This window comes from Otolemur garnettii, unplaced genomic scaffold (genome assembly GCF_000181295.1).
Source record: "Otolemur garnettii isolate 467f Iridium unplaced genomic scaffold, OtoGar3 scaffold00031, whole genome shotgun sequence".
Taxonomy (NCBI): domain Eukaryota; kingdom Metazoa; phylum Chordata; class Mammalia; order Primates; family Galagidae; genus Otolemur; species Otolemur garnettii.
The window spans coordinates 7,989,363-8,001,427 of NW_003852426.1; positions in this window are offsets into that span (position 1 = coordinate 7,989,363).

Consider the following 12,065-nt stretch of genomic DNA (forward strand, 5'->3'; position numbering starts at 1 on the left):
CCGCCACAACGCCCAGCTATTTTTTGGTTGCAGCCGTCATTGTTGTTTTGGCAGGTCCGGGCTGGATTCCAACCCGCCACGTTAGGTGTATGTGGCTGGCGCCTTAGCCCCTTGAGCCACAGGCGCAGAGCCTGTAGATTTAATTTCTAATACTTTTTCTTAATTTACTGACTCTGCAGTTGGCTGTTAATTTGTTTTTGTTGTTGTTGCAGTTTGGCCAGGGCTGGGGTCGAACCCACCACCCTTGGTATATGGAGCCGGCACCTTCCCCACTGAGCCACAGGCCCCGCCCGTTTATTTGTTTTCTATTGCTGCTGCAACAAGTTACCACAAACTTAGTGGCTTAAAACAACACAAATTTATTAGTTTATAGTCCTGTAGGTCAGAAGTCCTGGTTGTCTCAATACTCAACACACAACTGATTTCTCTGCTCTCAGTTTACAAAGGCAGCAATTCAAGGTATCCTTGGATGCCGGGGCTCTTCTTGGGATCAGATACTAGGGAAGAATCTGCTTCCAGCCTCTTTCAGGTTGTTGGCTGAATTTCATTCCTTACAGCTGTAGGACTGAGATCCCAATTTCCTTGCTGTCTATTAGTTGAGGGCCTCCTTCAGCTCCTGGAATCCTCCTTCCAGTTCCTGCTCCTGGGCTCTCAGAACAGCAATTGTGCATCAAATCCTTCTCATGCTTGCAATCTCTCGGACTTCTGCCATAACTCTCTGGGAGAAAGTTCTCTTCTTCTTTGGGCTCCTGTGATCAGATCAAGCCCCCTTGGATACTACAGGATAATCTCTTTTCCTTTAGTTCCTTAACCTTAATTACAGCTGCAAAGTTTGATTTGCCATACTCACAGGTGTGATACTGGGTCAAAGGCCTGAATTGTACCCCTGGCACAAAATTTATATGTTGAGGTCCTAGCCCTCAATCTGCAGACTGTGACCAACTGTATTTAGAGAAAGGCTCTTTAAAGAAGTAATTAAGTTAAAATTAGGTCATTGTAGGCCATATACAAAATAAGTGAAGCCTCAGAAGAAACCAACCCTACCAGCACCTCCTAGCCTCCAGAATCGTGAGAAAATAAATTTCCATTGCTTAAGCCACCCACTCTGTGGGACAATATTATGACAGCCTAGAAAACTAACACAGGGTCTGAAATTCTGCCTACAATGGTCATGAAGGGCACTTGGATTCTATGGATTTGGATAAATTGCCTTTCTACACCTTGGCAGTTTTGTTGCAAAAATTAATTTTTTAAAAAACGTATTTTAACAATAATTTTTCTTTAAGTAAGAACCTCATAACAAATCAAAGATTTTTTTTTTTTTTGAGACGGAACCTCAAGCTGTCCCCCTGGGTAGAGTGCTGTGACATCACAGCTCACAGCAACCTCCAACTCCTGGGCTCAAGTGAGTTTCCTGCCTCAGCCTCCCAAGTAGCTGGGACCACAGGTGCCCGCCACAACGCCCGGCTATTTTTTGGTTGCAGCCATCGTTGTTGTTTTTGGTGGGTCTGGGCTGGATTTGAATCCAACACCTTAGGTGTATGTGGCTGGCGCCTTAGCCACTTGAGCCACAGGCGCCAAGCCAAAGATTTTTAAAATTAGGCTGTGGAACTAAACCAAACCTCTTCAAGAACCTAGTTAAATCACTCTCAGTATACTCCATTAAAATTTTAAGATGTCAACAGAAAGTTTATGCTATCTGGATGTTCTATCTTCAATATATACATATTTGTTTCCAACTTAGAAAGGAATGTAAATTTTGTTTTCAGGAGGTGATGCCGCTCTGGTCTTAGATTTTCTTAGCATTTTTAGATTATTATTCTTCCTCAAACCACTGCTTCCTAGATCTTCCTGTGTAGCTAAAAAAAAAAAAAAATTATTGAATTTCAGTCCCTAACCCAGACGTGCTGAAGTCAGAATCTCTGATCTCTGGAGTTGGGACCCATACAAAACTCTCAAGCTTTCGTGAACTAATTATCTGCTTTCTCCCTATACGAAACTGGGCAGCTGAATAAAGCTGAAGGAATAGTCACCCTCTGAGGTTTTTTTCCTTTTTGTTTGCCTGAGTTTTTGGGGGGGGGGGTGGTGGTGGAAAGGAATTTATTCTTAACTCTGGGGTAACATATTTGATTACCAGGTGCAAAAGGACACTTTGATCCAAAACATAGAATTTTCTCAAACTGATGCAAATAGAATTAAAGAAGGCAAACAGAACGACATGCTGAAATAGCAGAAGTCAGAAGAACGCTTCCCCAAAGGTTCCTGCCCATCATGGATTTTCTAAATACTTTTTCCAAGGATTATCTTGACCAAGCATTCCAAAAGAGAGTTTGGTTTTTTTTGCCATTTTTGGCTGGGGCTGGGTTTGAACCCACCACCTCTAGTATATGGGGCTACCACCCTACTCCTTTGAGCCACAGGCACTGCCCTCCATAGCACAGCCCTCCAAACCTTTTGCACCCAGATCTGTAAGCCCCATTTCCACATACACACCCCCTTCCTTCATTACAATGAGGAAGCATATTTCTCCCCCTACCCTACTGTTATCTGTCCATGGGCCTGCCCTTTCTGGAACCTTCCGTTTATGACTTTGGTTGACCACTCCTTATCTCTTCAAGCATCTTTCCTTGGCTTCTGATACCAAACTCAACTTGGTAGGGGGAGTGTTTTTCTCCCACTTCTCTGGCAACTCTTTCTCAAAGTCCTTTATTGGTGTCCTTCCGCTTATTCTTAAACGTTAGCCTTCCCCAGTACACAGACCAAGACTTTTCATCACTTTATACTCTCTCCCTAGGTAAACTCACCATCTGCACCGATGGCAACTGCCACGTCCACTGCACTGATGACTCCCAAATCCAATCTGGTCTTCTACGTGGCCCTTCAACCAGCATAGTCAACTAGTCTGCCTCCATTTGGGACCTCCTCTGGGGCTGCTCACACACAACATGTCCGAAATAGAGCTTACAATTTCTCTGATTCCCCTCCCCCAAATGCTGCAGCTCCAGTTTCTCTTACTTAAGCAAATGATATCAACATCTATCTGTTTCCCAATGAACTTTCCTCCACAATGATGGTGTGAAAGCTACATGCATTCCGTTGAAATCACACTTGTAGTATCCACACAGCCATTCTGTTTTTCACTTTCAGCACAATATTCAATGTATCATATGAGATATTCAACACTTTATCACACAAATCTTACTTGTGTTAGAAGATTTTGCCCAATTGTGGGCCAATGTAAAAGCTCAAAATTCTGAGCCTGTTTGAGGTAGGTAAGGCTAAACTATGGTATTCAGTAGCTTAGGCATATTAAATGCATTTTTTTTTTTTTTTTGAGACAGGAGCCTCAAGCTGTCCCCCTGGGTAGAGTGCCGTGGCATCTCAGCTCACAGCAACCTCCAACTCCTGGGCTCAAGAGAGTCTCCTGCCTCCACCTCCCAAGTAGCTGGGACCACAGGCGCCCGCCACAACACCCAGCTATTTTTTGGTTGCAGCTGTCATTGTTGTTTGGCGGGCCCAGGCTGGATTCGAACCCACCACCTTGGGTGTACAAGGCTGGCGCCTTAGCCACTTGAGCCACAGGCGCCGAGCCTAAATGCATTTTTAATTTAACCGTTTTTTTTTTTTTTTTTTTTTTTTTGGTCTCACTTTGTCGCCCTCAGTAGAGTGCTGTGGCATTACAGCTCATAGCAATCTCAAACTCTTGGGCTTAAGCAATTCTTTTGCCTCAGCCTTAGTCTCCCAAGTAGAACTACAGGCACCCACCACAACACCTGACTATTTTTTGTTGCAGCTGTCATTATTTTTTTTTTTTTTTTGAGACAGAGCCTCAAGCTGCCGCCTGACCTTAAGTGATTCTTTTGCCTTAGCCTCCCAAGTAGCTGGGACTACAGGTGCCTGCCACAACACTCAGCTGTTTTTTTAGTTATAGTTGTCATTGTTGTTTGGCAGGCCTGGGCTGGACTCGAATCTGCCAGCTGAGGTGTATGTGGCTGGTGCCTTAGCCGCTTGAGTTATAGGCACCAAGCCTGCAGTTGTCTTTATTGTTTAGCTGGCCCGGGCTGGGTTCGACCCTGCCAGCCTTGGTGTATGTGGCTGGTGCTGTAACCACTGTGCTATGGGCCCCGAGCCATATTTTGTATGGAGCATTTGTACTTGTGAAGTTGTATCTTGGCCTAGCCATTAATGATGATACAATCATATTAGGCATTTGGGGGGAAAGGCAGGAGGTACACGTGTAGGGGAAAGGTCACATCTATCTTTTCTTTTCTTTTTTGAGGCAGAGTCTCACTTTGTCATCTTTGGTAGAGTGCCATGGTATCACAGCTCACAGCAACCTCAAACTCTTGGGCTCTAATGATTCTCCTGCCTCAGTCTCCCAAGTAGCTGGGACTACAGGTGCCCTCCACAACACCTGGATATTTTTTTCCTTTGGAGATGGAGTCTGCTCTAGCTCAGGCTGGTCTCGAACTCCTGAGCTCAGTCAATCCACTTGCCTCAGCCTCCCAGAGTGCTGGGATTATAGGCGTGAGCCACCATGCCAGTTGTACTCTATTCTTTAGACACGAGTCACCAAGTCTGGTCCACATTTAAGGAAAGAGAAATTAGATTTTACCTATTGCAGGAGGAATGTCAACTAATTTGTCAAAGACCACCACGTGAGCCACCACGCCTGGCCCAGGTCACATCTATCTTGATAGGAAATCAGTAGTAATGTTTAAAAATTAATCAAAAAATATCAGCATAAGCATAAAATTTTCAGGCAAATAGTTAAATAGAAGGGGAAATAGAAGAATTAAAGGTAGTTGACTGTAGGAGGAGGGAGGGAGGAGTAGAGGAATGCTGGGTTTATTATAAGGCTTACATATGATTACTATACATACAATTTAATAAAAATATATTTATGAAAATATAATTATTTTGGGAGTTCCTAATAAATCCAGATTAAATAAATTGGCTCCCTTTATGTTGGTGTGACTTTTAAAAAATACAGTATCTTCTTAAGAACAGCTAGCTAATTATGTCATAGCCTAAAATCCAAGAGCTTAAATCATTATCATGAGAAGTCATTGGGGATAGCCTAAAATCTTTTTGGTTCATCTGTGAAATTTTTTGGAACTGATACATTATTTTAAATATTACACAATTAGAAGTGATTTTAATTCTTCCTTGGAATGTTTGTAACATTTTAAATTGTTTTGAATTAAAGGTATCTGTCTTGGGCTGGGCATGGTGGTTCATGCCTGTAATCCTAGCATGCTGGGAGGCCAAAGCAGGTGGATTGCTTGAGCTCCAAAGTTTGAGACCAGCCTGAGGAACAGCGAGACCCTATCTCTACTAAAAATAGAAAAACTGGCTCAGCGCCTATAGCTCAACCGGCTAAGGCGCCAGCCACGTACACCTAAGGTGGCAGGTTCGAACCCCCAGCCCGGACCCGCCAAAACAACAATGACGGCTGCAACCAAAAAATAGCCGGGCATTGTGGCGGGCGCCTGTGGTCCCAGCTACTTGGGAGGCGGAGGCAGGAGACTCGCTTGAGCCCAGGAGTTGGAGGTTGCTGCGAGCTGTGATGCCACGGCACTCTACCCAGGGGGACAGCTTGAGGCTCTGTCTTAAAAAAAAAAAAAAGAAAAACTAGCTGCGTATGGTGGTGGTGGCCTGTAGTCCCAACTACTCAGGAGGTTGAGGCAGGAGGATCACTTAAGCCCCAGTTTGAGGTTGCTGTGAGCTATGATGATGCAAGACTCTACCCAAGGCAAGGCAGACACTGTCTCAAAAAAAAAAGTATCTGTCTTAGTCTGTTTGTGCTGCTATAATAGAACACCGCAGACTGAGTAATTTATAAAGAACAATAATTTATTTCTTACAGTTTTGGAGGCTGAGAAATACCAAACCAAGGCACTGGCCTTGGTGTCTGTTGAGGGCTGCCCTCTCTTCCAAGATAGCTTCTTCACAGCCTGATGACAGGCTTTCTCAGAGTGAATGTCTCAAAAAGAGCAAGCCAGGTGGAAGCTGTATCACCTCTTCTTCACCTAGACCCAGGAGCTCCACTTCTATTGCAATCTATTCTTTATATTTTTATTTTTTGATTATTTTTATTTATTTATTTGCAGTTTTTGGCCAGGGCTGGGTTTGAACCCGCCATCTCCGGCATATGGGGCCGGCGCCCTACTCCTTTGAGCCACAGGTGCTGCCCTACTTTTACTTTTTTAGTAGAGACTAGGGTCTTGCTCTTACTCAGGCTGGTCTTGAACTCCTGAGCTCAAGGTATCCTCCTGCCTCAGCTTCCCAGAGTAGTAGGATTACAGGCGTGAGCCACCAGGCCAGCTGCACTCTATTGTTTAGACACAAGTCACCAAGTCTGGTCCACATTTAAGGAAAGAGGAATTAGATTTTACGTATTGCAGGAGGAATGTTAAAGAATTTGTCAAAGGCCAGGTGTGGTGACTCACACGTATAATCCTAGCTCTCTGGGAGGCCAAGGCAGGTGAATAGCTTGAGCTCAGGAGTTTGAGACCAGCTTGAGCAAGAGTGAGACCCGCCCCCCCCGCCCCCCACTAAGAATAGTAAATAAGAAAGAAAAAGAAAAGAATTTGCCAAGGTATTAGGGATTCTGGTTATCTGAGTGTTCATAATCTAAGTCCCCACGTTGGCCAGGTTGCCCAGGGAAGCAAATGTTATCATAACAAGGAAGTATTCACCCATGAACTGGCATTTCTTACCTCCTCTCTTGCCCCAACAATCTTCCTCACTGAAGCTAAGGACTCTTGTGTGCACCAAGCCCCAGTAAGTCAAAGTCTTTATTGGTTAGCCTTTTCCTGGTAGCCCGATGTGAATAACTACAATATACAAGACAAGGCAAGTCACGTGCAAAGCATTATTGCAAGTCTTGCAGAAGATCCAGGATCTCCTGCAGCCATTAAAAAGGATGTAGGAAAACTGGTAGCATCACATGCAAAACTATTAGCCACATGGATGTGACAGAGTTAGACTAGTTAACAACCAGAAAATCAGTAAGAACCTAATAGGTATGTCCACAAAGCATGGTTTGAGGATGAATAAACTGCCACATATTTGCACAACTGCAAATGTTAAATGATCATCGAAATGAGTGCAACACACAATATTATGGAAGAAACTCAGCAATTAAGTGAAAAAAAATACTAAAAGAAGACACATAGTTAAAAACAACTATGTGTATATTTGTGTGTGTGTACTATATACACACATACTTATTAAGACTATAAAGAGGTTCAATACAACTATGAAACTGTATAAAAAGAAAAGTAAAGGTTAATGAACTCAGGATTCTAGGTAATGATCACCTTGGGCCAGGGGAGCGGGTCAAATGGGTTGGGGAGAGACCATACAGTCAGATGTAAATTGCTAACCAGAGCTTAATTTTATTTTGGATGGAGATATTGAAGGTGCCTATTACACTATTAAAAATAACTAATACTTAAAATGTAAAAGAGAGCTATGCTTGGACAAATGAGGATATGTCATGAACCAAGAATTACACTGAATCTGTGCATATACGAGGTAGAATAAAAAAATCAAAATAAAACAAGGGTAATAACATTTGCCTCATAAAATTGTTGTGTTAAATGAATTGATATATTTAAAACACTCAGAACAGTTCCTGGCACACAGGAAGCACTATATTATAGAAGTACTTCTGCAATTATTATTTTTACTTTATGCCAAGGAAGGGTTAGCTACTATTTATTAGCATGTAAAACTACTATTTACTAAGCTATGTTACAGCAAACACTGTTAGCTTCCTTCCCAGATACTTATTTCTTCTTTTTTTGCTACCACAAGTCTGCTTTTTTCAGGATGGCAATGAGCTCAGACACAGGCAAAATATATGCTTTTCCAGATATTTCCTTGTGTGGAGGGTATCCACGGGACACAGTCCTAGCAAATGATATATAAGCAGAAATCGGCTGGGGGCTCTAGGAAAACTTTTGCTTTTCCTAATAAAAGAGGATGATGTGGCTGGCACTATCCTTATAGCTTCTTTTGTTCTTGCCTTACAGGTGGTGTGATGCCTCGAGCCACAGCAGCTGTATTGTTACTGAGGCAACAGGCATCCAGAGATGCTAAGGATGTGGACATGAAAGAGAGGAGTCTTATTTTACTTTTTGCATTTTGTTGATTACTTTTGAAGTTGAGCGTTCTTCTAAGTATTGACAAGTGATTAAAAAAATCTATGTCTAGGCTGGGCACCCATAGCGTAGTTATGGCACCAGCCATATACACCTACGCTGGTGGGTTTGAGCCTGGTCGGGGGCCTGCTAAACAACAATGACAACTACAGTAAAAAAAAAAAAATAGCCGGGCATTGTGGTGGGCACCTGTAATCCCAGCTACTTGGTAGGTTGAGGCAAGAGAATTGCCTAAACCCAAGAGTTTGAAGTTGCTGTGAGCCGTGACGCCACAGCACTCTACCCAGGGCGACACAGTGAGATTCTGTCTCAAAAAATAAAACAAGGGTGGCGCCTGTGGCTCAAGAAGTAAGGTGCCAGCCCCATATGCTAGAGGTGGTGGGTTCAAACCCAGCCCTGGCCAAAAACAAAAACAAAAACAAAACAAAACTATGTCTAAAGCCTAAAAATTATTTTGATAAGCATAAAAGAAAAAAATTCAAAGTCATGAGAAAGCATTGAGGTGTAATTTAATCAACAGTATTTTTCTCTCTGTGGGACCTAAAATAATGATCCATTTTGTGGCCGATGGCATCTTAGATTTACTCAATTATGGTGAGCACTTTATATTTTCGGTTGTTCTTACAATTTGACTTGGGATGCCAGCAGATGTTGCTGCCCTTTCATTTTAGCTGGATCTCTGGCAACACTGGGTCAGGGGGAAGAAAATAACAATGACAACGAATACTTTATAGCCTAACTCACCCCTATCAGTTACGAATGCATTTGGATGCAGGAAACAGACGTAAGCAACAATCACATAAACAAAAGAGGTTTATTTTCTTAGCATAACAGGAAATCTGGTAGTGACTATCTGGGTGGCTAAGAAAAGGTAAGACAGAGAACTGCTGTTTTTGTTTTTTGTCTTTTTTAAGCCTTTGAGTATATTTAGGGATTTCCCCCTCTCAACTATTGTGTTATCTATTGCTCTGTAACAAATTACCACAAACCTTAGACACTATAATAACAAACATTTATTATTTCATAGTTCCCGAGTCAGGAATGCAGGAGTGGCTTAGGTAGGTGGTTCTGGTTCAGAGTCTCCCTCCCCAGGGGTTATAGTTAAACTGTTGGCCAGAGCTGTGGTCAGCTGAAGGCTTTACTTGGGGGAGGGGATCCTCTAACTCATGACTGCTGCCAGCAGCCTCATTTCCTCACCCAGGTCTCTCTATAGGCTGCATGGGTTTCCTTAAGACATGGCAACTAGCTTTCTCCTCAGCAAGTGATGAGAGATAGAAAGAGAGGAAAATGGAAGCTGCGCTATCTTGTATAAGTCTATAACCTAATCTCAGAAGTGAGATCCATCCCTTCATCTGTATTAATTGGTCGCGCCTGCTGACCCTGCAGGGTACTGTGGGAGAGGACAAAATAAGGGTTCAGCTACCAGGAGGCAGGGATTATTATTATTATTATTATTTTATTTTTTGAGGCAGAGCCTCAAGCTATCTCCCTGGGTAGAGTGCTGTAGCATCACAGCTCACAGCAACCTCCAACTCCTGGGCTCAAATGAGTCTCCTGCCTCAGCCTCCCAAGTAGCTGGGATCACGGGTGTCCACCACAATGCCCAGCTGTTTTTTTTTTTTTTTTTGGTTGCAGCCGTCATTGTTGTTTGGCAGGCCTGGGTTGGATTCAAACCCACCACCTTAGGTGTATGTGGCTGGCCCCTTAGCCACAGGCGCTGAGCCAGGAGGCAGGGATTATTAAGGGCAAACTTGAGGCTAGCTACTGTGTGTGTGTGTGTGTGTGTGTGTGTGTATGTGTGTGCACGTGTGGTGTATTTGAAAAACATAATTAATTAAAAATGGAAAAAGAAACAATTAAACACTAGATACAAACAGAACACCAAATGGTTGTTACTGATTTATTCTTCCACCAAAAAATACACGTACGTGCTTGTTTTGCATATATTTGCCACCATGTGGTATTAGTTTAAAATTATTTTCCATTTTTCTATACCTTCCATATTTTCTTATTTAAAATTTCTTCATATAAGCTATGTAGCAGGTAAAAAGTAAAATTTAAGTTTTATATCTTATGGATTAGTCCTAAGGTTGAACATTTATTGCAGTTTTTGGCCGGGGCCAGGTTTGAACCCACCACCTCCAGTATATGGCGCCAGGGCCCTACTCCTTGAGCCACAGGCGCTGCCCAGGTTGAACATCTTTTTATTTTTTTATTTCTTTTTTGAGACAGAGCCTCAAGCTGTCCCCCTGGGTAGAATGCCGTGGCCTCACAGCTCACAGCAACCTCCAACTCCTGGGCTCAAGCGAGTTTCCTGCCTCCGCCTCCCAAGTAGCTGGGACCACAGGCACCCGCCACAACGCCCCGGCTATTTTTTGGTTGCAGCCATCATTGTTGTTTGGTGGGCCCTGGCTGGATTCAAACCCACCACCTTAGGTGTATGTGGCTGGTGCCTTAGCCACCTGAGCCATAGGCGCCGAGCTGGTTGAACATCTTAAAAGTATTTGTGAACCAGTTTTACTGTTTTTTCAGCAAGTTATGTCCTTTACCTAGTATTAGAATGATAGTGATTTTTTTTTTTTTTTTTTTTGAGACAAAACCTCAAGCTGTTGCCCTCACAGCAACCTCCAACTCCTGGGCTCAAGCTATTCTCTTGCCTCAGCCTCCCAAGTAGCTGGGCGCCTGCCACAATGCCTGCCTATTTTTTGGTTGTAGCTGTCGTTGTTTGGCAGGCTGAGGCTGGATTCGAACGCTCTAGCTCTGATGTATGTGGCTATAGTGATTTTTTTTCAATGTGTATAAATTTTATATATAAAAGCATTACTTTATGATAAAACAAAAGAGATGGTTATCTAGATAGTGGGGAATGTGGGGACCCTGTACTCATTCATGGCAGAGCTCTAAGGAAGGAACAGGACCTCAAAAAGGACATCTTGATATTGTGCCTTAGGAGGGGACTGGACCTCAAGTACTGGGGACACCTCTCCCTGCCCCAGCCTCAGTGAGGATGTCTGCAACTCAGGTGGGACTATAGGTAGGAGCTTCTGGGTGGCATGAGGTGGTTGTCAGTATCCCCTATGATGCCACAGGTAAAAGGCTGGCCTATTTCTTGCACTAGTTTCTGCATCTGGATTAGAGGAGCCTCAGTGATAACAGAGATTGAATTTTCTTCTAGTCTCGCAATGTTAGGCCCTGAGCCTCTGAGTTAAAGGAGCCTCAATGATAACAGAGATTGAATTTTCTTCTAGTCTGGCAATGATAGGCCCACTTAGATTTTAAAAATGCAAATGGGTGGCGCCTATGGCTCAAAGAAGTTGGGCACCAGCCCCACATGCCGGAGGTGGTGGGTTCAAACCCAGCCTCAGCCAAAAACTGCAAAAAAAAAAAAAAGTGCAAATGGATACTTTGTGTATAGATGAGCTTAATACCTTCCATATTTTCTTATTTAAAAACACATTAACTTGGCTTGGCGCCTATAGCTCAGCAGCTAGGGTGCCAGCCACATATACCAGAGCTGGTGCGTTCGAATCCAGCCCGGGCCTGCCAGACAACGACAACTACAACCAAAAAATTGGGTGCTGTGGTGGGTGTCTGTAGTCCCAGCCACCGGCTGAGGCAAGAGAATCACTTAAGCCCAAGAGTTGGAGGTTGCTGTGAGCTGTGATGCCATTGCACTCTACACAGGGTGACATAGTAAGACTCTGTCTCAAAAAATAAAAATAAAAATATATCAACTTATAGAAAAAGCTACTGAGATAATTTATGGCCTCTTCTCACCCTCTTTCTTTTAGTTTTGTATACCACAGTATGAATTTTACTGCAACTGAACATTGTAATGAAGGAAGTGGCTTTATTATCTTTATTTTAAAAAATAATATAAAATCTGACTCAGCC